This window comes from Poecilia latipinna, unplaced genomic scaffold (genome assembly GCF_001443285.1).
Source record: "Poecilia latipinna isolate Pla-1442-1.1 unplaced genomic scaffold, P_latipinna-1.0 Scaffold440, whole genome shotgun sequence".
In the NCBI taxonomy this organism is placed as follows: domain Eukaryota; kingdom Metazoa; phylum Chordata; class Actinopteri; order Cyprinodontiformes; family Poeciliidae; genus Poecilia; species Poecilia latipinna.
In genome coordinates, this window is record NW_015113056.1 from 328,057 (window position 1) to 352,411 (window position 24,355).

At 37.6% G+C, this 24,355-nt stretch overlaps 1 long non-coding RNA gene across 1 annotated transcript; it reads left to right on the forward strand.

The window, feature by feature from the left end:
• Positions 1-1,617: 1,617 nt before the first annotated feature.
• Positions 1,618-18,899, forward strand: LOC106951092 (uncharacterized). Its single transcript, XR_001425748.1, has 3 exons — positions 1,618-1,895; positions 5,185-5,277; positions 16,990-18,899. It is a non-coding gene; the product is annotated as an uncharacterized LOC106951092 (long non-coding RNA).
• Positions 18,900-24,355: the final 5,456 nt, after the last annotated feature.

Here is a 24,355-nt window from a genome sequence, read left to right on the forward strand (position 1 = left end):
ATCTGTGCAATAATTTGCAGATCTTTTAGTTTTCCTCTTCTGATTGCCGGATGCTTTACAAGGTGTTTACTATAAAACGCTGAAGACATTCTCTCCGCTGAGATGCGTACGTAGCATGCATTGAAGCCTGGAGTCTGTAAACGGATCATCAGGACCGCCATAAGGTTGTGATGTCATAACTATACAGACTTTGCCCTGAGCCATGCCCCAAGCATTGCTGCCAACTTCCACGCTTCCTCACCAGATTTACCAACTTTTTCAGACCCTTCTTCTTCAAAAAAAAAAAAAAAAAAATTCCCCCTGTGACACATATAGTGACTTTTTGGACAACGCTGAGCTGCGTTTTTTTCATACGTGGGAACCAGCGGTACCACCCTGTGAGCTCAAAGACTCAGCTTGCTGCTTCAGGCACACCTGGCTCTGAACTCTGATAAGCGAGCGACAGAGAGGCAGCGTGTTCAGGTGGCCGTATGCTAGCTGACATGGAGATGAAGGAGCAGAACATGTGCAAATATGTGCAAACATATGGAGTTCGGTAGCCAGAGGCTGTGCTTTCTGTGAGGGAAAAAGACACGATTCTGTCCAGTTTAAGATTTTCTCTGTAAATATACTAGACTGAAACATTTTGGTGCTCTAATAGATCTCCTCTGACACCTCAGAAATGTAATTTAGCATTTAGCATCTAAGATTTTCTGATTTTATGTTAGAAAACAAACTCTGGGATCATGACGGAAAGTTAGAAAGACATCTTTGGATAAAAAAAAAAAAGGTTTGCTTGTTTTTGTCTTTAAATGTTGTCAAACGTATCAAAGAAATTAAAGAGAATTTTGAAATGATAAATAGAATAAAAGTTAAATACATTAAAAGTAACAAATGAATGAAAAATTTATATTTAAATCTGATGAAATAATCAAAATTATAAGTAAAATAAAATTAAGAGTCAGTCTGTTAGAATCCATTAAATAATTATTGTTACAACCTGAGAATCCAGCCCCAACTTTGTGAGAAGTTGCAAATAAATGTAACTATGATTACATATAAATATAAAGATGAATATAAATCTTATTAAATACATTATGTTATGTTACAGGAATACAAGCATGATTGACAGCTCTAAGATACGCCTCCTATCTGTAATTGGTTGTTTCTGCAGATGGCAGTAGGACCACTGGGAGAAAGCAGATTTTTTTTTTTTCACATATTATCTGTCTCTTATGAGTGACAGTTTTGAAAATATGCAAAATACATATTTTTATAAAGTTACACACCTCAGCTTTAATAAAAATTAACATTAGCATATTTTCCAAACTATAAAGCGCACTTGCACTTAAAAGCCTTTAATTTTATATTTAAAAAAATGACAGAGCGACTTCTATATTGTTCTGGAGTAAGACAGCGCCCTCTAGTGGATTCATATGGATTAATTCTGGTCTTGCTTACTGACTTCAAAGTGATTTTCTGTGGTACACAGCGCTCACGACGATTTGTCAAAATGTTTTAGTTACATTAAGTTACAGTAGTCAGGAGCGTAGCGGAGTAATACACGCTGTGCTTTGACCGACCGACTTTCCTGACCAATTTGTTTCACGTGACGTCACGGGCTTCATAACTCCGCCCACTCCGCCATGACGGACGGCAAAATAACCAAAGTGCTTCTTTTAAACTAGTCATCTGTCATCTAATATCGCTTTTATTTAGTTGATTTCACTTTAAAGATGGTCACAGGATGCTGCGCGGTCGGCTACAGAAAAAGACAAGGATAGAAACCAAACTCGTCATTTTATTTTATAACCTTTAAAGAGGAAAGATGTGGCGGCGATGGATAGCAGCCGTTAATCACAATGACCGTCAGCCCTCGGTGTAACCGCGGATTTGCAGTGAACAGTTTTTATAAGGTAAGAAGAATAAAGTAATTATACTTACTTTAGAAGTAAGTATAATTAAAAATATATAAAATATCACATTGTGGAGAAGGTCAAACCGTCGGGAACCATGGAGTCAATGCTCCACCGTCATGTAGCCTAGCATGTATGGAAAAAACTGGTTAGCATCTCGTCTTTTTTTACGTTTTTAATGCTGCTCTGGTTTAAGGGGAAACGCTGTGTATGACATAGTGACATAAATCATGTGGTGTGAATTCAGGGAGAGTCGGTAATTTGATCAACATGTCAGGAGGGAGGAGATATGGGTCGGTTTCTAAGCTAGCTGTTTCCAGCTTTTATAAATATCAACGTCTATGAGCCCCAGCCAGACGTGTTACGTTCACAGACAAATTAGTAAGATTTAAACAAGAAGAAACCATGAATAAACTGGAAAAAACAACTTTGGAAAACCAGTTTCTGTGTTCAACACTCCCGTCCTTCATTTCCGACGTCCATCAAGGCGCCTGAATGATTAAGTGACGTAGTTGGAAAGCGTCAAATACTTCGGTGGCTTTATATGAAAAAGGAGCGTAAATATGCCATGTATTAACAGTTCCCCTTATAATCAAGTTCGCTCTATTCTGCGGAAAATACGACAGTCAAAATTTGCAGCAAATAAAGAGAAATTGATTGAGATGCTTCTCTACATTTCATGATTGTGGATAAAACCCGTCAGGGTTTAGAATAACCCCCAAACTATACCGGCTGAGCGTATATTCATTATTATCTCTTAAATGATTTCCCTACATCTGCATGTCAAAGTGAAGCAAACTTAAGTCAACAGATAAATCGTAATTTAACAGAATCAAATAAACAGTTAAAGTCGTATATTTTCAGTTTGTGGCATGCTGAAAATTATCCACATTCTCTTATTATCAAGACAATGCAGGATGCGGTCTCTCTGATAAATGACAGAACAGCCATGTTCCTGACCTCCACTAGTAGACACGTAGATGCTCACTTCAACAACATTTGATGTAGTTAGGACGATTGTTTTCCAATGTTTTTGGAATTTGGAGAAGTTTAACATTTATAAGCCATGTAGGTGATGCAGTAAACATTTGAAGGTTACGTTTGGTCAAACCAAAATGAAACGAGCGCATCATTTCTAACACAAAAGTATGATAGTGGCAGCATTATGCTGTGAGGATGTTTTTCTTCAACTGAGACAGAAAAGTCTTGAAATATGTTGAAAATTTCTCTAATTTTGAACCAATTTTTAGTATTTTTGTTTACTTTGTTTGATCCGTTGTCTCCTGGCTGGAGCTACGAAACTTCCTGCTGTCAGACGGCTGTGTGAGTAGCAGCACAGGTGATTCTTAAATTCAGGATTTTTAAAGACAGCAGCAGCAGAATTACTCCTGCCTTTCAAAAATAGCCGTGAACGCAGTTTATAATCCTTGTAAAACATCTAAAATAAATTAATGCAAAAAGTAAAAAAATAGACTTTGTATTGGTGATTTTTATTTTTTTACATGATCCAGTCATGTAATTCCAGGATGCCGCCTCGTGAACTGGTTACGTGCTAAATGGAGGAAATTTATGAAGGTTGTCTTTTTGTTGATGCAGAAATTTTTTTTTGTATTGCTAATCCATCCAGATCCTCCAATTCAGGTGAATCCTGACAGCCAGGATTTATTACAAATACATCATAACATGAGAGAAAAATCTAAACTGAAAGAAAACAAGGACCAACACAAACAACGTCTCTGCTGTGATCCCGATCTGATCTCTTTAAAGCTTTCATTTTCTCAACAGAAAGTCTGAAGTATTTTAAGTTTACAGTTTAATTTTGCTGCGTCGCCTTCTTTTGATTGTTCAGGTGTGGATCCAAGCCTCTGCCAACAAAATTAAACCACTCAAAGTGTGTGTGTGACGAGAGACGTTTGGTTGTGTTTGAGGAGACACCGAAGCCTCACAGTTCTAGTCAGGCAGTGACAGGTGCAGGCAACAAGAGAGGAAGTGACTCTGGTTCTGCAAACTGTATGCTAATTTCCTACAAGACACCAAAACACAGCGAGTGGCAGATGCTGGATGCGTGTGGGCGGAAGCGAACGTTTAGAAAGAGATGTTTTGCCGTTGGGAGACGGGAACGGGACGGAACAGGAGGCCTCATGTGGAGCTGCAGCAGCTTCCATATTGGCCCACGAAAGAAAAGACGCCCCGAAGAACGGAGGGGAAGAAAAGACGCCCCGAAGAACGGAGGGGAAGAAAAGACGCCCCGAAGAACGGAGGGGAAGAAAAGACGCCCCGAAGAACGGAGGGGAAGAAAAGACGCCCCAAAGAACGGGAGGAAGGAGGCGAAGGAGTCAGAATGTCACATTAGTGATGCTCTGCAGAAAACGTTACATAGCCAGATTAATCCCACAGACCTAAACTAATGAGATAAAGAGTTTTAAGTATTGAATTAATTAGTCGTTGATTCAGTACCTAAAAATAAATAAGTAGATAAATCAATATTTATGCATGGAGGAAAGTCAATAAATGAAAAAAAAAAAACTTAAACTCACAATACAGTAAATGTAAAAGAAAATTCAATAAATAAACAGATGGATAAACTTATATTTATTCATAGAATAAGTGAAAAAAGAACCCTTAAAGTCCACAATACATGTAAAATAAAATAAAATAAATAAATAAAAATACATGTTTATGTGTGAAAAACGGCAGTATAAGAACAATAATACATTTACATTAAAAGAAAATAAAGTGAAATAAAAATTCACAAATAAGTAAATGTATGTTTTTGCAAGGAAAGAAGACAATGAAAACATAATAAATTAAAATTAAATAAAGTGAAATAAATAAATCTGTTTATAATCGGGGGGGGAAAAAGCAAGAAAAAAACATTTAAATTGTAATAAAATGAGACAAATTGAAATAAATGAATGTCATGCATGGTAAAAAGGAACATGAAATAAAATAAATCAACACAGAATAGAAAAACACGGTAAATCAAAATAAAATGTGTAAATGTTGCATATTAATCAAAATAAAATGTAATACTTTCATTAATTAACGATTCCTTTAAATTGAGTACGGAGGAAATTATTTTGAAATTGTACTTGTATATAAAAAAAAAACATGTTTTAATTGTGTGATATTTATGTTTTAAAATCACAAAAAAGACTCAAAGTGAGTTTAAAACCACATTCAGACGTTAAAAGCAAACGTCCAGTGGATGAAAAGAAGAAACCAAACGATCCAGAGCTGCAGAACAGAAACAGAGTTTACAACTTTGCTGCTTTTTTCCCTCCTTCAGGTCGCAAAACGCTGCAAAGACGAGAAAGATCAAGTCTTCTGTCAGTCACAAAGGTTTTTTAACAACAAATCAACAGCGATGACCAACTTTGAGGTACAGCGACACATTTTGAAATCCCACAGTTTAGATTAGACAGAATCATTTACTAGACTCATGAAGTCAAATATAAGAGCAATGGATGAATTAATGTTATTCTAAACAGAGAAGGAGTCCGCACTGCAAAAACACAAAATCCTACCTACTATTTTTGCCTAGTTTTTAGTGAAAACATCTTAAGACACTTGAAGTAAGATGAAACTAACTTAAAAGTAGCTTTTCAGTGAGAAATAAGAGCTTGTTTTAAGTAAATATTTCCTTAATATTGATGAAAAAGTTCTAGTTCCACTTATAACAAGACATTTTCTCCATGTTACAAGTGAAATAATCTACTAATGTAATCAAGATTCATGAATTATTGACTTAAAACAAGCTCCTATTTTATTTTAAATAAGACGAAACGAGAAGCTAAACCAGAACTACTTGGTAAGATTTTGTTTTTGCAGTGCATCATTTATGTCATTAAAATGGTGATAATGAAGATTCAACAGGTGTTTATTTCACATCCCACCAGACTGACTAGAACTTTTTCACCAATATTCAAGAATTATAGACTTAAAACAAGCTCCTATATATTCTAGAAAAGTTACTTTTAATTTAATTTAGTTTTATTCTAAGATATTTGCACTAGAAATTAGACCAGAACTACTTGGTAAGATTTGGTGTTTTTGCAGGGAGGACGTTAAAGTCATGTTTACCTGCTTGTAGCTGCCCAGGTGGCTAAATAAGAACAAATGTGTCGGCAAGAAAAACGCTTTTACCTGACAGCAGCTGCAGTTTTTTCACATTCTGTCTAATTTTTTATTTGTATCATCTTTCTTTCACTTCCCACTTAGCGTGTGAATGTGTGCATGAGTTAGAATGACTGGTTTCATTTGAAAGCTTCTCTGAATGTCATTAAAAGCACCAAATAAGTCACATTTAGCTTCTCGGCTTTCTGGTCAAATCCATGGATGCTTTTGGTTGTTTTGGGACGAAACTGAAACATTTTAATAGTTTTTCCCTCCGAGTTTCCTGAGCCACACGTTTGATGCATCTTAATAGGTTTGGCAAAAATAAATAAAAATGTATTTAAACTTCAAAGTACTTAAGAAATAGTAAGTTTTCATGCAACATCTGGATATATTCACCAACAGTCCTGCAAAAACACAAAATCTTACCAAGTATTTTTGGTTTAGTTTCTAGTGCAAATATAACAAGTAAAATAACTTAAAGAAAATGAATATTAAGGAATTATTCACTTAAACAATCGCCTTTATCTGGCTGAAAAGTTACTTTGAAGTTAGTTTTATTTCATGTTTACTAAGATATCTGGACTAGAAACTAGACCAAAGATACTTGGAAGGATTTTGTGTTTTTGCAGTGAGAAGTTTGTCATTTACTTTCTCCTTTGTTGTTTTATAAATTTAAACACACAGATTCCATATATAACGTATTTTAAAAAGAGGTATCTGTAAAGGTTTGTGCAGCTGTAAAATGTTATTTTGTAGGAGTCGGGTCAAAGTTAGCTGTTTGGACTTGTGACCTCTGCTCTGAGGGAAGAAAATACAGAGAATCTGATTTGTTTTCCTTCTGAAGTCGCTGACCTTCAGGTCAGAAAGTCAAACCGAAACGTCGTCGCTTTGAGTCGACTTCTCCTGCAGTAGAAATTAAAGCTGCGTTATGTTCTGTGGCAGAATTAATTCGGCTGGTTTGGAGACGCAGCGCTGCGTGTCTTGGAGGAAGAGAGTGGGGAGTAAATCCTTTTCTTCATCATTACCTCCTCTCTGCCACTGCCCTCACCTTAATTAGTCTCAGAGCTGCTCACCCGGCCAGAATCCTGCCTCATCCGCCCCTCCTTCATCCCCGTCCCTCCCTCCTCATCGCTTTCACCTCCTCGTCTTTCTTTCTTCCTCTGCTCTCTCTTTTTCCTCCAGCGATTTCCACACTTCCTCTGTCTCCCTCCCTCGCCGTGCTTCATCTTCGTCTCGGTGGAAATTGACTGAAATACCAAACCCCTAACCCTCACAATATCAACAGCTGTGCAGCTCTCTCTCTCTCACACACGCACACACACACACACACACACACACACACACACACACACACGAGACAAAGAGTTTAATGTTGGTAAATACCACACACACACACCCCTGCAAACATACGTGTCTGCTCCAGGCTCGGCAGCTATAAATACGGAGGATTGCAAAGAGAAGGAAACTCGGTTAAAAAGTTAAGTGGGGAAAAAAGCGGCGCAGAGAGATTGACACCCCGACGTCTCAGCTCTCTAGAGGCTAAATTAGGAGATCCACGGCTCCACACACACTCTGACAGACACCTTGAGTCAATGCACATCCTCACAGACTCCCACTTTTAAACTCTGTGTGTGTGTGTGTGTGTGTGTGTGTGTGTGTGTGTGTGTGTGTGAGGATGACATGTCAGTCTCCATGGTCTCCGGCTCAGCAGTGAAGGCCTCTGCAGCGTCCCTGTTTTCCCTTCACCAGCTGAATGCTGATGGCCGCTGGGACCTCAGCACTCTGCCAGCAAGTTTCCCTTCCTGCTCATTTGTTAGAGGATGGCAGATAATGGGATCTGATTGTTTTATTGGGAGGTATAAGTTCATTTAGGAGCAGGAAGGGGAAAATCTCACATTGTATGTTGCAGACCAGGGCAGATTTCACAAACCAATAAGGATAAAGTTCGTCTTATAGCAATAAATATCAAGTAATCTTAAGTATGACCAACAGGATTTTACTGCAGGTCAATGCAGAAGAAGCATTTACCTGCAGAAGAGTTATCAGATTAACTTAAAATGTTAAAGTTAAGTCAGTTTTAGTCTGCAAGAAAATTCTTCTGCAGAAAAAGTCACCAAAACCGCAAAAACCAGACTTCACTGTTCTTAAATTTAGTTTGCATGCATGTCTGGGATATTCATGTTTAGATTTCTGAAATGCAAACATGAATTTCAGAAATGCAATAAATAAATGATTGCTTATTTTGTTTACCTTTATCTTTATTTACTTCCTCAGTCACCAGAAATGACCAAATAAATGACTTAAAATGACAGAATGTTGCTAATCTTTTTTCATTTATTGATCTTACTCATTTATCCAGTGAGTCAGTCATCAAATAACTAAAAACACTGCAACAATCTAAACAACTTGACTGAAAATGTGCAGGCAGAAGCACAAGGTTTATATTTATTCCTATCCACCTCTTTAAATTAGACTAATTTACCCCTTCATAAATCATTTCACCATATAAAACCCCCAAATATTTTACTTATTATGTATGAATCACTGCACAGAAACATAAAAGGAAATAAAATGATCCAAAACCAGAGCAGATGCAACACAATTTGAAGTTATTTACTCTTGTAATCATCAAATATCGTCTTTCTCTTCTATTTTTTTTAAAACCTGTAGTAAGTTTGTGTTTTTATCATTTCTAATCTTAACCAGGGCTTTATGGTGCAACAGAAACTGTAGCTCAGTGTTGCATTCCTGGTTAAAGTAAAGTAAGCTTTCAGCTGATGCAGAAGCCAAAACCACGCGTGTAGTTTCCGCTTCCTCCTGCAGGGGGTGCTGTTGACATGAATTTTACTCCACTAGATGGCCTCTATCGCCGCAGCTCCCTCTGCGGCCGCTAGATGGCATTCAGGCTCCTTTTTCAGTCCCAGAGCAAAACACGCACCGGATGCGTGGCCGTCTGATTGCCTGCTTCGTTTAGATTTTCATAAAAATGAAGCGGATGAACTCTCACTTCGCTCTCGGTTTACGCTCAGGTCAGACAGTGCAGCCTTCAGGTGTTACTCATGTACACTTTTGACTTAAAAAAGAAACAAACTTTTGTTGATAATATGGAAAAATAGCATAAAAATATGTGCTATTGATCCACTGGAATGAGGAAAATGATTATAAATATTCTTTAAATAGACACAGTAATGAGATTTGTTGCTAATAATGCTGCACAATATTGCTGTAATGCAATTCAATATGTGGAGGCTGGAGTTTTGTACAGAACTGTCCAATTTAAATACCAAAGCCACACACACACATACACACACACACACACACACACTCTCACGAACATGCACATCTGCACACACTGATGCAGAAGCAGACAGGAACTATTGAGCCCATTCTTGCGTAAATCACTTGGCCTCGGGGCTCTCTTAACCCTTTCTCTGTGAGAGTGAGTGTGTGTGGCTGCTTGTGTGTGTGTGTGCACGTCTCAGATGTCCCTTTGAAATACGGTAATGTTGGTGGACAGTACTGCTAGCTGCTGCGCTGATGCTGCATGGGAGTGTTTGCTAAAGCTGCAGAAACGCAGTCAACCTTTTGAAAGATCTGCTCGTTTCTGACACAACATTTTTAGGAAAATTCAATTGGAGGAATCAAATATGATGTTTACAACTCACACTTGTAATAATTGAAGTGTTTAGGCATATTTTCCCTCCTTTTTGTAAACTTAAAACAAATCTTGAATGAAAAAATAATGTCTTCAGTACTAAAGACTGAAGTAAAAGCTAATTAACTTGAATTGAATGAACATACTAAACAAATTTAAGTTTTTATTCTCTGTCAAACTGGAAATTATTTTATATTCTGAAAAGTTTATGTTTTGTTGGCACTTATTGACCCTAAAATGTGTTTTTTTTTTTTTGCACCTTCAGTTTATAACTGTACGTTTGTGACCTTCACAAACTCACAGACTGAGACTTTTATCATTTCTGTTGTACCTAAACTCTCACTTGAAGATGTAAATCAAGATTTTACTTTGAGCTTTTAGGGGGAAAAAAAAGTCATAACCGCTGATTTACATAAGCATTTTTGAAAATTTGCCTATCAGAAAATAAATTCAGTCTGGGATCATTTTAAATTGTGAATTATTTCACCTTTATAGACTTAAAGCCACAAAATGTTACATATTTCCAGTAATAGAATTGCATGATTTTTATACACTAAAAATGAGACACTTTTTCATTTGCCGCCTGTGTTCCTGCTTCTTTTTTAATTGCGTCACATAAATAAATACACATAAAAAACAAACTTCTTCCAGGGAGTTTGGGTCAAGATGGCGCCAATAGCCTCAACTAAAACGGCTTCAAATCATAAAAGTCATGAAAGAATACAAAAAGACAAATTCAGAAGAAAATACTGGAAATAATCTGAACAATTTATGTCTTTTATCGTCACTGAAACACTAATTAAAACAATGAATCGATGGGAGGAGTGATTATACTTTAAATCATGTTACAAGATGATATGCAAACCTCTTAAATTATGTTTAAAATGTTAAAATAATCCAAACATTATTTTAAAATGGATCAAAATGTTTGAAATATCGACGCTTTAACCAATCATCGCTGCACCGCATTAAAGGTTGAAAAAGAAGTTGAACAAATCCTCCTTTCCAGAACGTTTAAACGCGAGGAATGATGCAGCAGGTTGTTTTGAAATCTGCCTCCACCTCGTCAGGGTGGAGTCCCACATCCTGCTCAGCCTGGCAGAGGCTGTTTTTTTTTTTTCACATAAAGGGAAGAAGAAGAAGAAGAAGAAGCAGCAGCAGAGTTCGCTGTGTTGATGGGACGCATGCAGACCTCACCATGTGCAAGTTGTCTGAGGCTTGTTGAACTCCCGTAATGCTCCTATTAGCAGCTTCAGTTAAAATAGCATTTCATCAGGCAGCTGACAAGTGAATTATCCCTCCCTTTACCTCCGTATCTCCCTGCCTCTCCCTCTCTCTCTCTCCGCCTCTGTCTGCCTGCCTCGGTCTCCCATTCTCCCCCCCGGCTCAGTGACAGTAGCCTTAGGCCTGAGATAAAGAGGAGGCGCGGCGCTCGGCGCTCTCACACACACTCTGCAGAACTGAAGTGACATCCTGTCAAAACAATAGTTTACTAAAACAGGAACTTGTGTGTTCTGTCAGACAGAGGCTGAACTTCAACTTTGGGACATATAGATTCGTCTTTCATATCAACACCCCGCACCCCCAACGCCTCCACCGCCACATGCAGGGTGTGTGTGAGCGTGTGTTTCATTTGGGCCAGCTCGCTTGGATCCCAGCCCAGAATCACAGGGCGTATGTGTAGATAAAAACTCAGAGGACAGTTTAGATACTGTTCATCATACGCACGTCTGTAGTGCTCCAGGGAGGAATTGCCATCGTTGACAAATCTCCACCGCAGCTGATCTGCGCCGCAGCAGAAATCACTGTCGCTTCCTTTTCTCACTTTAGAAAGCGCCAGTTTTCCTTTCTGCGTTATTCGGAGTTAAAGGCAGCTGCGTGCAGGTTGGCAAAACATAAACTGCTTCAGCATATTTTTACCCAATTCAGAGTAAAAAAGTATTTGGGGGGAAAAAAGTCTAAAGTATGAAGTAACTGGTTGAATTATCACTCATTTAATATTTAGAAATTACATCTTCAGAATATAAAATTAGTGAGAATTTTGGTATTTTATGGATAAAAATGGCAATAATTTGTGTAAGTAACAAAAAAAATAAAATCAGGCAAAATAACATTTTTACAAATCAGTTCCTTTCAATAATATTAATATGAAAACATATGAAACTTTAACAAAAACTGCAAGTGTGTCTGAATTTTTGGTTAAAACATGTTTGTTTTTTCATTCAGTAGAAAATTTCTGGAAGAGTAAAAATGACTCAAAAGTAAAAAGTAGCCATCTAGGTAAGAGTAAAAAAGTATTTGGTCAAAAGTTTACTGAAATATAAATTAGTCAAATTATCACTCATTTAATGTTTAAGAATTACATTATCGGACAAACCAGAATATAAAGTTTGGTATTTTAAAAATTAATATGACAATAATTCATATAATTAACAAAAAATTCAGAAATGTTACTCGAGTAAGAGAAGCGATACTTCATAATAAAATTACTTCAGCGTAGTAGAAATACTCCTAAAAGTATTTTTTTTAAATAAAGTTATTCCAGTAACTGTAGCTGAGTAAATTTAACTAGTTACTATCCAACTCTGGTGGTTGGTAAACCTGTTTTAATGCACTGCAAAAACACTAAATCTTACAAAGTATTTTTTATCTTATTGTGCAAATATGTGAAAATAAGACAAAACTTACTTTCAAGTAACTTTTCAGCACTAATTTTAAGTCAGTGAGTCCTTAAGAAGTTAATGAGAAAAATGTCTGCCAGAAGAACCAGCACTTTAAAAAAGTGATGTAGTATTTACTTCGTTAAAACAAGCTCTTATGTCAAAGTTGATCCAGTTTCCAAGAGTTTGTTGAAAACAACTGAACACCAGCAGAGTTTGGTAGTAACTGGTTACTTTTACTTGAGTAACTTTAGAAAAAATGTACTGGATTGTTTCCCCTCTGAATGAAAAACAAAACCTGTAGTTTTTGTTAAAGTTTCATAAGTTTTATATTGAAAGAAACTTTTTTCTCTGGCCTGAATTTGTTACTTTGTAATTATGTTATTTATTTAAAAACATATTTTCATTTTGGTCTTTAAAATACCAAAGTTTCCACACAACATCTGATGATGCAATTTTTAAATAATAAATGATTGATTACTCAGGACTTGAGTTGCCTTTTTACCAAATTATTTTTAATCTTACTTGAGTAATTTTTTAAAGTGCTACCTTTTAATTTGAATAAAAAGTATGTTGAAGTAGTACTACTTGAGTACAACTCTACCATGGTGACCAGATCATATCAGTAACATGGATAAGGTTCCCGTCACTCTCAATATAAATATAAATATAAATGCCGTCTCTTCTAGAAGACGTCATCTTTAACTTCATCTTGAACTTCAGCTAAAGCTGCAGAGGTTTAGAGCACGTGGCAAACTGGAGGCCTGCGGGCCATATGATGTGTTTTTTTAAGGAATTCACCAGAATTATTCTGACTTTAATCTCTTAAAATCAAAAGTCAGAATTCTGAGAAAAACAATCAAAATTCTGAAGAAATAAAAAAATCAAAATTCAGAGGAAAAGAGTCAAAATTCTGAGGGGAAAAGTCAAAATGGTGACCTTTGACCTCAGAGGATTAAGGCCAGAAACCTTTCCCATAGTTTGTATTCTGCCAAATTACATCAATGTGAAATGATGTTTAGGATTATTTAACTTTAAGAAGAAGTAGCAGAGGCGACTATTTATTCAAGTTTTAGAAGTTTATTAAACACATTTTACCACAGTCGGCTCTTTGAGGCGTTCATAATGTTGATTTGGCCCAAAATAGAAATGAGTTTGACAGCCTTGGTTTAGAGGAAAGCATATTAATCTGCTAGAACGGCCAAGTCAAAGTCCGGCTCACTCTTCTGGATCTTAAAGTTGAGTTTAAAGTGAAGCGAACTGGATTGCTGCGTTTCCAACAATAGACCTTTAAGTGTTTGTTCGCTGGGCTTTATTAAGCTTATTTTGTAATTTGGAGTAAACAGTTGCAAAAAAAAAAAAAAGGGCACACCGACCCAAAAAAAAAAAAAAAAAAAAGCGAGCACAAAGAAAAAGCTCAACACATGGACAGACAGGAACAGACAGAGAGACGGACACATGGATCTATATATAATATATTCCGGTGTGTGTGAGCGGTTGTGTGCACAGGCCTAAATTTTGACGTGTGTGTGTGTGGAGTGTGTTGGGTTTGTTGTGTGTGTGTGTGCGATACCTGGCCAGCAGTGGTAACAGGCTCTGAGGCCTTTAATGGGATTTAGCCCGAGGCTGTTTTATTAAGATGTCGGCTTTCCCTGCTGCCTCTGCAGCTGACACCATTCCCCACTGATACCCCCCTCCCAACCAACCCTCGCCCCCGCCGCACCACAGCCTCCAAGCTTCACACCCCCCCGCCCAACACACCCCACAAAATCCCCTCAACCCCCACCGCCCCACCCCCTGTTCCGCTTCTTACTACACCCTATAATGACCCTGCAACCACCAAATCCTCCCATCCTACAGTCTGTAACCATCCCAGTTCTCTCCTGGGTCTCTGTTTTATTTATTTTATCACTGATGTGCGGCCTAATTATACGTAACCGTGATGAACAATAGGAGAGGAGAATCCGGCCGCCTTCTGAGGCTTTTATTTATCTGTTTGTTGGTGTCTGCATGCCGACATGATGTAACGGAAAGTGAGCGCAGACTCCTGTCAGGATCTATGAGAGGGTCAACAACCAAGTGAGACCCAGAGGCAAATCGAAGAGTGGTGGAGTCGACTCCTCAAACAAGCGGAGGAGTCGCTTCTCTCTAATCCTCCGTCAGCCTGCTACACCTGAGCGTCGGTTTGATGATCTGACTCGGATAACGCTCTTAAATTCACAAATTTGAACTTTCCCAAACTGACGGTCGAGTTTTGATAGGTTTTCTTTCACTAAACCGTGAAATGGTTGAATGCCTGTTAGGAAAACAAACCTCTTGACAAAAATAAAAATAGAAATTAAAAATAAAAGTGTCCCACCTCAGTGTAGGAAATACCACTTCATGCTTTTCATAGTTTGTTCCAAATTTCATGACTTATTGTGTACTTTACTACCAATACGCATGTCGGTCCGTCCATCTATCTATGCCCAACTATCTCTAGCTATCTATCGCTAGCTAACTATCTTTACATATCTAACTTTAGCTAGCTAGCTATCTCTACCCATCTAGCTCTAGCTAGCTACCACCTATCTATCTCTAGCTATCTAGCTAGTTATTTCTACGTATCTATCTCTAGCTAGCTAGATATCTCTACCTATTTAGCTCCAGCTAGCTATCTTTACATATCTGTCTCTTGCTAGCTAGCTATCTACATATCTATCGCTAGCTAGCTATCTCTACCCATCTAGCTCTAGCTAGCTATCTTTAGCTAGCTACCACGTATCTATCTCTACCCATCTGTCTCTACCTATCTAGCTAGTTATCTCTACGTATCTATCTCTTGCTAGCTAGATATCTCTACCCATGTAGCTCTTGCTAGCTATGTTCCTGTATTTTTTTTAAAATTAAAGTTGACTATATTTGTATTGCAGAAAAGGAGCATATTTGATCTAATCATCAAGATATTTCATATATTTAACATGTTATCTGGAAAAAGTTTTATTTTTCTTATTTTAACAAAATAATGATGTTGCACTAATGTAGGAGAACTTTCTACTGGAAAGAGGCCACACAATGTTAATGACAGAAATTGGTCTGCCAAATGTTCAGTTTAAGAAAGAGACAAAGCTAAACACTGAAGCCGTAACCCAGGTGTACTTTCAATGAAAAAAAGAAGAAAGAAACAGAAAGTTAATGGGAGAAATGGCTCCATCAATGGCTTTATCCAGGAAGTAGAACAAAGACAGTTCACAAGTCAATCTACAGGAATAACTCCAACAGAAACAGAGTAAAGTAAAACACATCACAGCTAGTTTAAGGATTTTTTTTTTTTACATTTTCTCAGTGTTTTCTCTAAGGATCACTGCGCCTAGAAGAAGTCAAAATCAGTCCACCTCTTTTAGACTCCAGACTTACAACAAAGGTACTCACACACTGCCAAAATACAAACTCTTGGAAGTGTTGTTGGTCTAGTTTCTAGTGCAAATTTCTTAGTACTCTTGAACTTGAAATAAGATAAAAACAAGTAAATTTTCAGCAAAACATATTTGCAAGTTTTGTGTCACTAATTGCTTAAAATTGATTTTTTAAAAAGTCAGATTGTTTCACTTGTAACAAGACATTCTTCCCTTGTTATAAGTTAAATAATTTGCCAATGGAACTAGTAATTGTTTTTGTCAATATTAAGTAATTATTCACTTAAAACAAGCTGCTATAATTTGCTGAACAGTTACTTGTAAGTTAGATTTGTCTTATTTCAGGAGTACTAAGATAATATCACTAGAAACTAGACCAACAGTACTTGGTAAGATTTTGTGTTTTTGCAGTGCTGGCTTGTAAAAAGAGCAAGTCGGCTTTATGAAGGGAATTATGAAAACACAAAAAATCAATGGCTCCATCCTGGAGAGAGACACAGCTAAACACAGACACAGTTTGGGTGGGTTTTTAAGCGCTTGGCACAAAATACTTGCAAAATCTGAATTTTGCAACAATAAGCCTCCTTTGACATATTTGATCAGGTTTCAGTGACATTAAGAAAAGAACAGGCTACTTCATCTTTATCTTTGTCTAGACAACACAGCAGTTTCATGTCTTTGTGACCAAATTATGCTCAAGGGGAACCACTCATAGCACCATCAGGGTTCAAGAAACAACTTGTGAAAAACATGAAATTCTTGCGCTGATTTGTGTCGACTGTCTTCAAAACCCAATGTGGTTTTAATAGGGGGGTTTGCTTCCCCTGTAAACGCTTCCCCTGGATCCTCCTTCCGTAAAACAGAGCCGGTAGCAGCGATCGTGTCTTGCCCTGGACCTCTAGGCGCTTCTCCTGACTGCTGCCCCCCCAGGTGCTTACTTCCTGTGCTCCGTACCCCCCAGCTCCCACCCTAAGGACCAACCCCCAGCAGAAACTGGTGCAACTCTAAGAACACACAGTCCCAGCTTTGTTCTCGCATACTGCTGGTAGCTGATATACACTCTAAAAAGATATACATGCTAATTTTCCAGCAACTTTCCGGGTCTTTCTCATGCATTTCTTTGTCTGAATGGCTGTTTTTAAAGGAGTTCAGAGTGTTTTTATATTTTTTTTTTTGTAGGTTTATGTGCATGTTAGCATGTATGTGTTTAGGAGTGTGTCTTCCTCTGGCCAATCTTGAGTGCTTTTGCTGTTTTTCCCTGGCAGGCTGTTCTGATTGGCTGGCCCTGGGGAAAGGAGATATCATGTTTAGCCCCGAACCAACATGCATCCCTCATCCACCATCCGCTGCCGCCACGATTGTGAGGAAGAGGAAAAAAAGCACGAGCGAGTGTCAGAGGGAGGTCTGTGCGTTCAGGCGATCGCACACTCTGCTCTTTCTACTAAAGTGCTTCTCGTCTCCTCAGCGGAGGTTGATGAGGTATGACATCACAGCACTTTGTTTTATCTTTAAAAGATGAGCAGGGAGCCCTCCACTTCCCCTTAATGAGGCCGAGGTGCCCACAGAATATATGGAGAGTGTGTACGCGCGTGGACACGCTTTCCATCTCGTTTTCTTTGCATGCCAGCAACGTGCGTTTTCGGCTCACGCTTGCTAACACCCGTTTTACCCATAACCCCTGGCGTTTCCTGTCCTGAAGCCATGTGTCAGACCTCATTGGCTACCGCATCAATAACACGGCATCCGCTCGGCTCCAAACGCCGCATCCTAACGGCCAGACGCGCCGCAGATTGGACTGATCGTCTTTTTCTGTTCGTTTTCTCCAGCGGCGGTGATTGAGGTTGATTTTTGGTTTTGTTTATACATCTGCCTCAAGGTGCTGATCCGCAGAGCCGGACGGCTTCTCGTACAGGAGTTACTGTCCAATTACTAATTGCACTGTTTGAGTTACAGGATTTGTTTGTTAACATATTTCTGTAACAAGTGTTTTACCAGAAAGGGGAACAAATGTGTTTCAAGGGTTAACAATGCACTGTAAAAACAGTGAAATATTGGCAGCTCCACAGAATTTTATGGCATAAACACAGATTTTACTGAATCACTGTGGTAAAATCTACATCTATGCAGTAAAATTTGGTTTAAATACCAAACAGCCTGATACATTTGGTATAAATACTGTAAAATTCTGGCCTCCACAGAATTCTATGGTATAAATATGGATTTACATTTTTAACAATTTTATTGTTGTTTTGGATTTTACCTTATCAATATGGTAAAATCTGGATTTATAAAGTAGAATTTGGTATAAATAGCAAATAATTTATACCAAATACATTTGATATTTATACCATAAAATTCTGGCATCCACAGAATTTATATGGTAAAATCCATCTTTTTTTTTTTCTTTTTTTTTTACAGTGTAGGACTAAAATACATAAGTGGGGAAAAAACTAAACCAAGTTGGACTAGAGACAAAACAAACATTATCTATATAAAACAGGAACATTTCACAATAAATCTAGAATTTTAGAAAACATCATCAAACCTCTTTTGAAATGCATTTTTATACAGAATAATTTCCTTTAATACCTTTTTTATACTCTAAAATATCACTTTATCTTATATTATGCAATGTATTTTATTGTTGTTTTTATATTTTTGCTTTTATCGTGTTCCATTAATTATTGTTTTCATAATTAAATGTGGCAAAAAAGCCAAGCGAAAGAGGTGTTGCTGTTAGCTAGCAGTGATGTCTAGGTGCTAATCCTCATGGGAAGCTGCTGGACGCTGGTTTCCCTGACGTGTGCGCCATGTTGCCAGACGAGCTCGTTGCCGGGCGATTAACCGGCGTTAGCCGTCATTAGCCTCTGCGCACCAACGCAGCAGCAGACTGCAATTAACCCGCTAATCCGGCTAATCCACTAATGGAGCTAATCTGATAGACTACAGAGAGGTTTTTCAATTGGCTTTCTCTGGGAGCACACACACACACACACACACACACACAGTCACGCCTGCGTGCACATAGAAGCCCTGGATTCATGTTTCCAGCTCCTGCACACATTTACACACAGCTCCTTAAACAGTCACAGTCGATCTCGGTTAAACCCACTGCATCCGTGACCAGAGTTGGGGAGTAACTAGTTACATTTACTCAATTATATTTACTTGAGTAACTCTTTTGAAAACATGTACATTTACTACACTGTACTTTTTACTTTTACTCCAGTAACTTTATTATGAAGTATCTCTGCTTTTACTTGAGTAAAATTTCTGGATTTTCTCCCCACTGAATGAAAAACAAGTTTTAATCAAAGATTCACCAGACACAGACACACACCTGCAGTTTTTGTTAAAGTTTCATAAGTTTTTTATTCAAAGAAACTGTTTTGAAATGTCTTTTTTTGCTTGATTTAGTTATTTTTTTGTTAGTTATATTAATTATTGTCATTTTGGTCCTTAAAATATCAAAACTTTAGAGTTTGTCCTGTTGACAATGTAGTTTTATAAATGTGAAATGATTGATAATTCGATCAGTTACTCAGTACTTGTATAGACTTTTTACAGAATACATTTTTACTCATTTTACTTACTTAATTTCCTGGATTTATATTGAAGTAGTGATGATCTTACGTGGGTAAATTTTTTGGGTACTCTTCCCTCCTCTGTCCATGACCCATAAACTCAAAGAATCCATTGGAAATGTTACACAAATTAAAATTTTGTTCAACAACTTTATTACACTCTTAAACAAAGAAAAACATAAGAAAAGGAAAAAGTTATATAGCAGATAAAATGGATTACTGCAATTATAGTGGTGCTACACAAAACTATAAATTTAGCATGTGATTCGCTGTTATTGTCACAGTTTGTAAAATTATAATATTTAACAAGGAAAATTGTAAACGGTAAAATTAAAAACAAAACCGCACAGCATTCTGGGGGGTGTAGGCAGAGGAAAGTCATTATCTGTATCACTGCTAGCTAAGCAAGGTTGGTGGACTCAACTAACTCCCTCACTCTTTGGTTACCTAGCAACAACTTGTCTAGTAACTTGTGGTTACCTAGCAACAACCTGCTGAGTAACTGTCACAGCAGCAGTTTAAAGTTTCACCTCTGTTCCTCAGAGCTGCTTAAAATAAACAGTGTGGAGTGAAAACTGTGGATAAAACAGGAAAGATCAAGCCAACAGTTTGGCAATATTTCAGATATTTAAAACAAAAAACTGATCAATAATTATTGATATTGATTGATATGAAATGCTTATGTCGTGATACGTTTTTCAGCCAGTGAAAGTGGGTGACTGAAAAGTTTTAAGATTGTTTTTGAAGAGTCTCTTAAGATTGCTTGAGCATGCCCTCATAAAAGTTTAATCTAATAGCCAACAGATCGATTTTAAAATGAACTCTTAAAGAAACGTCACAAAAACAAAATATCCCAGTAAAGTCTCGGTGTTGAGAATGGGGCAAATGTCAATCTTGTCCTCCCATTTTGAGAAATCAGCTTTTTAATTTGTAGATCATGTTTGCCAATTGTCCATTTTTTGGGTTATTTAATGAAACACTTTTTTGTTTTGATTTTGCACCAAACTTAAAATTTTTATTTGCTCTCCAATTGTCCAATCAGTGTCAGGAGTCATTTTGAACCCCTGCACAGAGCCATACAACAAGACGTGTTGAGAGCAAAACGAGTGCTGAATAATCCAAAAAGTAGTGACACTTTTCCCCACCTATCTTTTTTAATTAACTCTCAGTGGAGTTGTGGAGAACCATTTATCTCGTTGCCTGCACAGAACAACGGAGGGAAATGCTGGCAGATTAAAACCTGAATGCTAAAGGACAAAAAAGGACAAACTAAATTTTTTAATTTATTGCTAAATTTAAAAAAAATGCCTTTGCTTTCCACTTCCTTTCTTTTTTCTTCTGGTCTAATTGCAGAGATATAACTTTGGAGCTGGGAGACATTTTGAAAGGCTGGTTGAAGGAAGGAGGAGGTAGCCTGTCTGTCTCCGGCTTCAAACACTGACCTTGGCTGCTAATGATGCTAACTGAGCTAATCACAGCTCTATACAAGTGTGTGTGTGTGTGTGTGTGTGTGTGTGAGGGGAGCATGTGAAAGTATCATAATCAGAGCTGCTAACGCTAATGAGCCGGCCCTTTGAAGAGAACCGCCTGGAAAGGGCTCCACTCCTGCCAACTCATTAGCTGACCTGAGGAGTCCCTGATTAGAATGTGTTTGATGAAATTTTCAAGGATTTTCCATTGGAAAAAAAAAATAATAATTTTGGAAAGTGGGATAAATATCACTTTTTTGCGGGGTGTTCGTTGGGCTCCAGTTGATGCAGAAAGTGGGAGGTCATTCACATCAAAGAGCCCTCTGAAGAGCGCCAAATGAGATTGATTTGCTGTTTTTATTGGAGATGAAATGTACAAATATGTTTAATGGGAGGAGAGAGCAGGAAAATGTATCCGTTCCCTCTTCAAACAGTCTTTTTTTCTCCCCCCAAAACACAAACACGTGTGATACAAACAGCTTAGCGGCTCCCTTTCCTCGGTGTCACCAGCAAGCGAGCGAGCGAGCGCCGGTAAATTAGCTTCCGTGAGAAAGTGAACAGGACAGGTTTCTCAGTTCTGAAACTCCTCTTTAAAGCGAAGACACAGCCTACACGCGCGGCGTATAACAGCGCAGTCACATCATCTCTCATTTGACTGTGTGGGGAAGGAGCCTGGATCAAAGTGGGAAGATGCCAGGCAGGAAATTATCTGCTACAACGCCGCGACTATAAAGTCTTACAGCCTTTGGTGTGTTGACCAAAAGGATCTCGTAACATTTTTCGGTTGTAATGTTCACTTTGCATTAAATTCTGCAGCTTTCATCACCTTAATACCTGTTGGCACACCTGATGAAAAAGTCTGATGTCTTTATGTGGTTTATGAACATTCAAGGGGATGTAATGCCACTTTATAAATACAGCTGTTCCTACCTGAAGATGCCATTCATTCACACCAGTGGGGCTGCACTGTGACTTTGATTTAGCAGATTTCATCCGACACTAAAGAAAACTTCAGCTCATCCTGTGTCGTAGCGAGTATTTAAGGCTGGACGGTGTGGCTGAAAAATCTAATATAAGAGCTTCACATCAGTCAATATCAATAATTGCTCAGTTTTTTGTTTTCAATAATCAGAATTCTGCCATATTGGTGGAGTAACATTTCCTCTTTTGTCCATAGTTTTCTTTCCACGCAGTTATGTTATTTTTAAGCAGACATAAGGAAAAACCTAAACCTTAAACTGCTGCTGCACAAGTTTAAGGTTTCGGTGTTGCTAGGTAACCAGGGAATGCATGAGTTGCTAGGTAACCAGAGTTAGAGAGTTAATGTGGCCAACGTTTCTCAGCTGGCTGAGAGAGGGTGAGCAGCTAAAGCCTTTCTCCCTGAAAACAACTTTTTGAGAAATTTTGAATTAATGTGAGTTCCAACAACATTTGATTTCTTTTTGGGATCAATAAGGTATTTTTTTAATTGAATTGAATTTGAATGTTGCGTGGGTCTGGATTGGAGTTCAGTCAATATATATATTTATATATATATTGAATATGCTATCAAACCTAGTATTTATTGATATTGATCACTTGTCAATTTCGATATGTTATTACTGACAATGTTGAAATAAAATAAGATTATAGTTATAGTATAATGAGTCATAATATTACCATAATAAAGTGAGGATATTACCAAAGTCATAATACTACGACTTTATTCTTGTAATATTGCAACTTTATTTTTGTTTTGTAATATTATAACTTGTAATTTTATGATTTTATTCTTGTAATTTTATTTTGTTAGCATGGTCCTAATACTCTGTTGTACTTTTCAACTTAATATAAATAATATATTAAAAAAAAAAAAAAAAAGGAATCCAAGAGTTTTCCTGAACTTATGCATTTTTGCAAAAAGCGTCAAATCTGTAAATAAAGCCAAACAACCGTGAGAGAAGTCTGGACTGCAGAATGAGCTCTGGAACAATTTCCAGAAGTTTCAGGTTGGGCTGCTGGATGTTTGACTCCAGGTAGGAAACCAGCTCTAATTTCCCAGAGAACTTGTGCCGGTTGAAGCAGAGCTCCATCCCAGTCTGATGTGTTTGTCTGCCTGGCTGTGCGTGCGTTTCTTCTTTCTTTGAGTGTGTTTGAGTTGGAGTAGTTTAGGCAGGCAGAGAGCTGGATCTCTGATGGTGAATTTGAGCAGACTGGAGTCTGAGAGGCAGTTCAAAGACCACAGGCCCACAGGCAACAACCAACACTGAGGCCACTCTGCGTGTGCGTGTTTGCACAAGCGAGGGAAGCGGGGAGGGAGCGAGCATGTTTGGTCTGTGGGTGCATGTTTTTTTTTGTCCTAACATGTGCATTTTGATTTTCTTGTATTTATGAGAGTGTGTGGGTTTTGCCTTGATGGCGTACATCCTAATCTCTTTTCTTTTGAAAGAGTTTCGCTCCACATCCTCATACATGCCACACAGTAAAAATGCCAGCATCAAAATCTTTGGTGTAGTGTTAAATAAAAAGTGTTGGTGTTGCTTTAGCAACAGACGGCTTCAAAATAACCCAGTCAGTGTAACTTCTGGCATATGGTGCTGATTAAGCCACTCCTTCGTGTAACGGCTGCAGCAAAGTGCATTCTACTTTGTGGATGTTTAAAAAGGCAACATTGCAAGCAGCTAATGTTAAGCCTCTGAGAGGATGGGGGGATTTTTTCTTAATTCCCTCACACAAGTTGTTTGTTTCCTCAAAAATCACTGTCAAAACAAGAAGATTCATGTTCTTAATCCAACATAAATGCTGAATGTCTTCAGTTGGTAGCACTGTTGCCTGGATCATTTGCATGTTCTCCCTGTGGTTCTCTCTGGGTACTCCAGCTTCTTCCCACAGTCCAAAAACAAGACCGTCAGGTTGGTTGATCTCTCTGAATCAGAGATCTGCAACCTTTGCAACCAGGAGAGACACTGTTACTGTCAGGCCAGCCAAATAAAACTCGTTTAGAGCCGCAAGACAACTAGGAATTTTAGATAAATATAGGAAATGAAGGGAATTTGTATAGTAAAATGGGACGTCCCATTTTATTTCTATTTTTAGGATTTGAAATAAAGGTAAAGATCACATTTAGCAAAAAAAGATTATTTTTTCTTCTTCAGTGGGATGGAAAATGTAATAAAAAAAAAACAACATATAGATTCCAACTTGATGAGAAAACGTTGAAGACAGATTTAAAAAAAGGAGTACATTTTCACAAAAAACCTTCTTAACTCAGAATATTTGAGATTTTTGAAAAGTTGGAAATCTTGGACTTTAATTTTCATCTTTTGGAGCTTAGAAATGTTTTTTTTTTTTTTTCTAGAAAATTTCTGAGATTAATCTAAGAGTCTCAGAAATTCTTAGAAAAAAACTCCAAATTTCTGAGTTTTTTGGCTGAAATTTACTCTTTCTTCTTCCACCTACACCGTTGTAAAAATCAGATCTAGAAACATTACTGGCTCTTTGTGTCATTCTTTGTGGAAATTCAGTGCAAATATTGCATGGCTACATTTTATAAAACATGTCAGCTGCCTTTTTAAAAAATTTTTCTTTAGTCAAAGTTA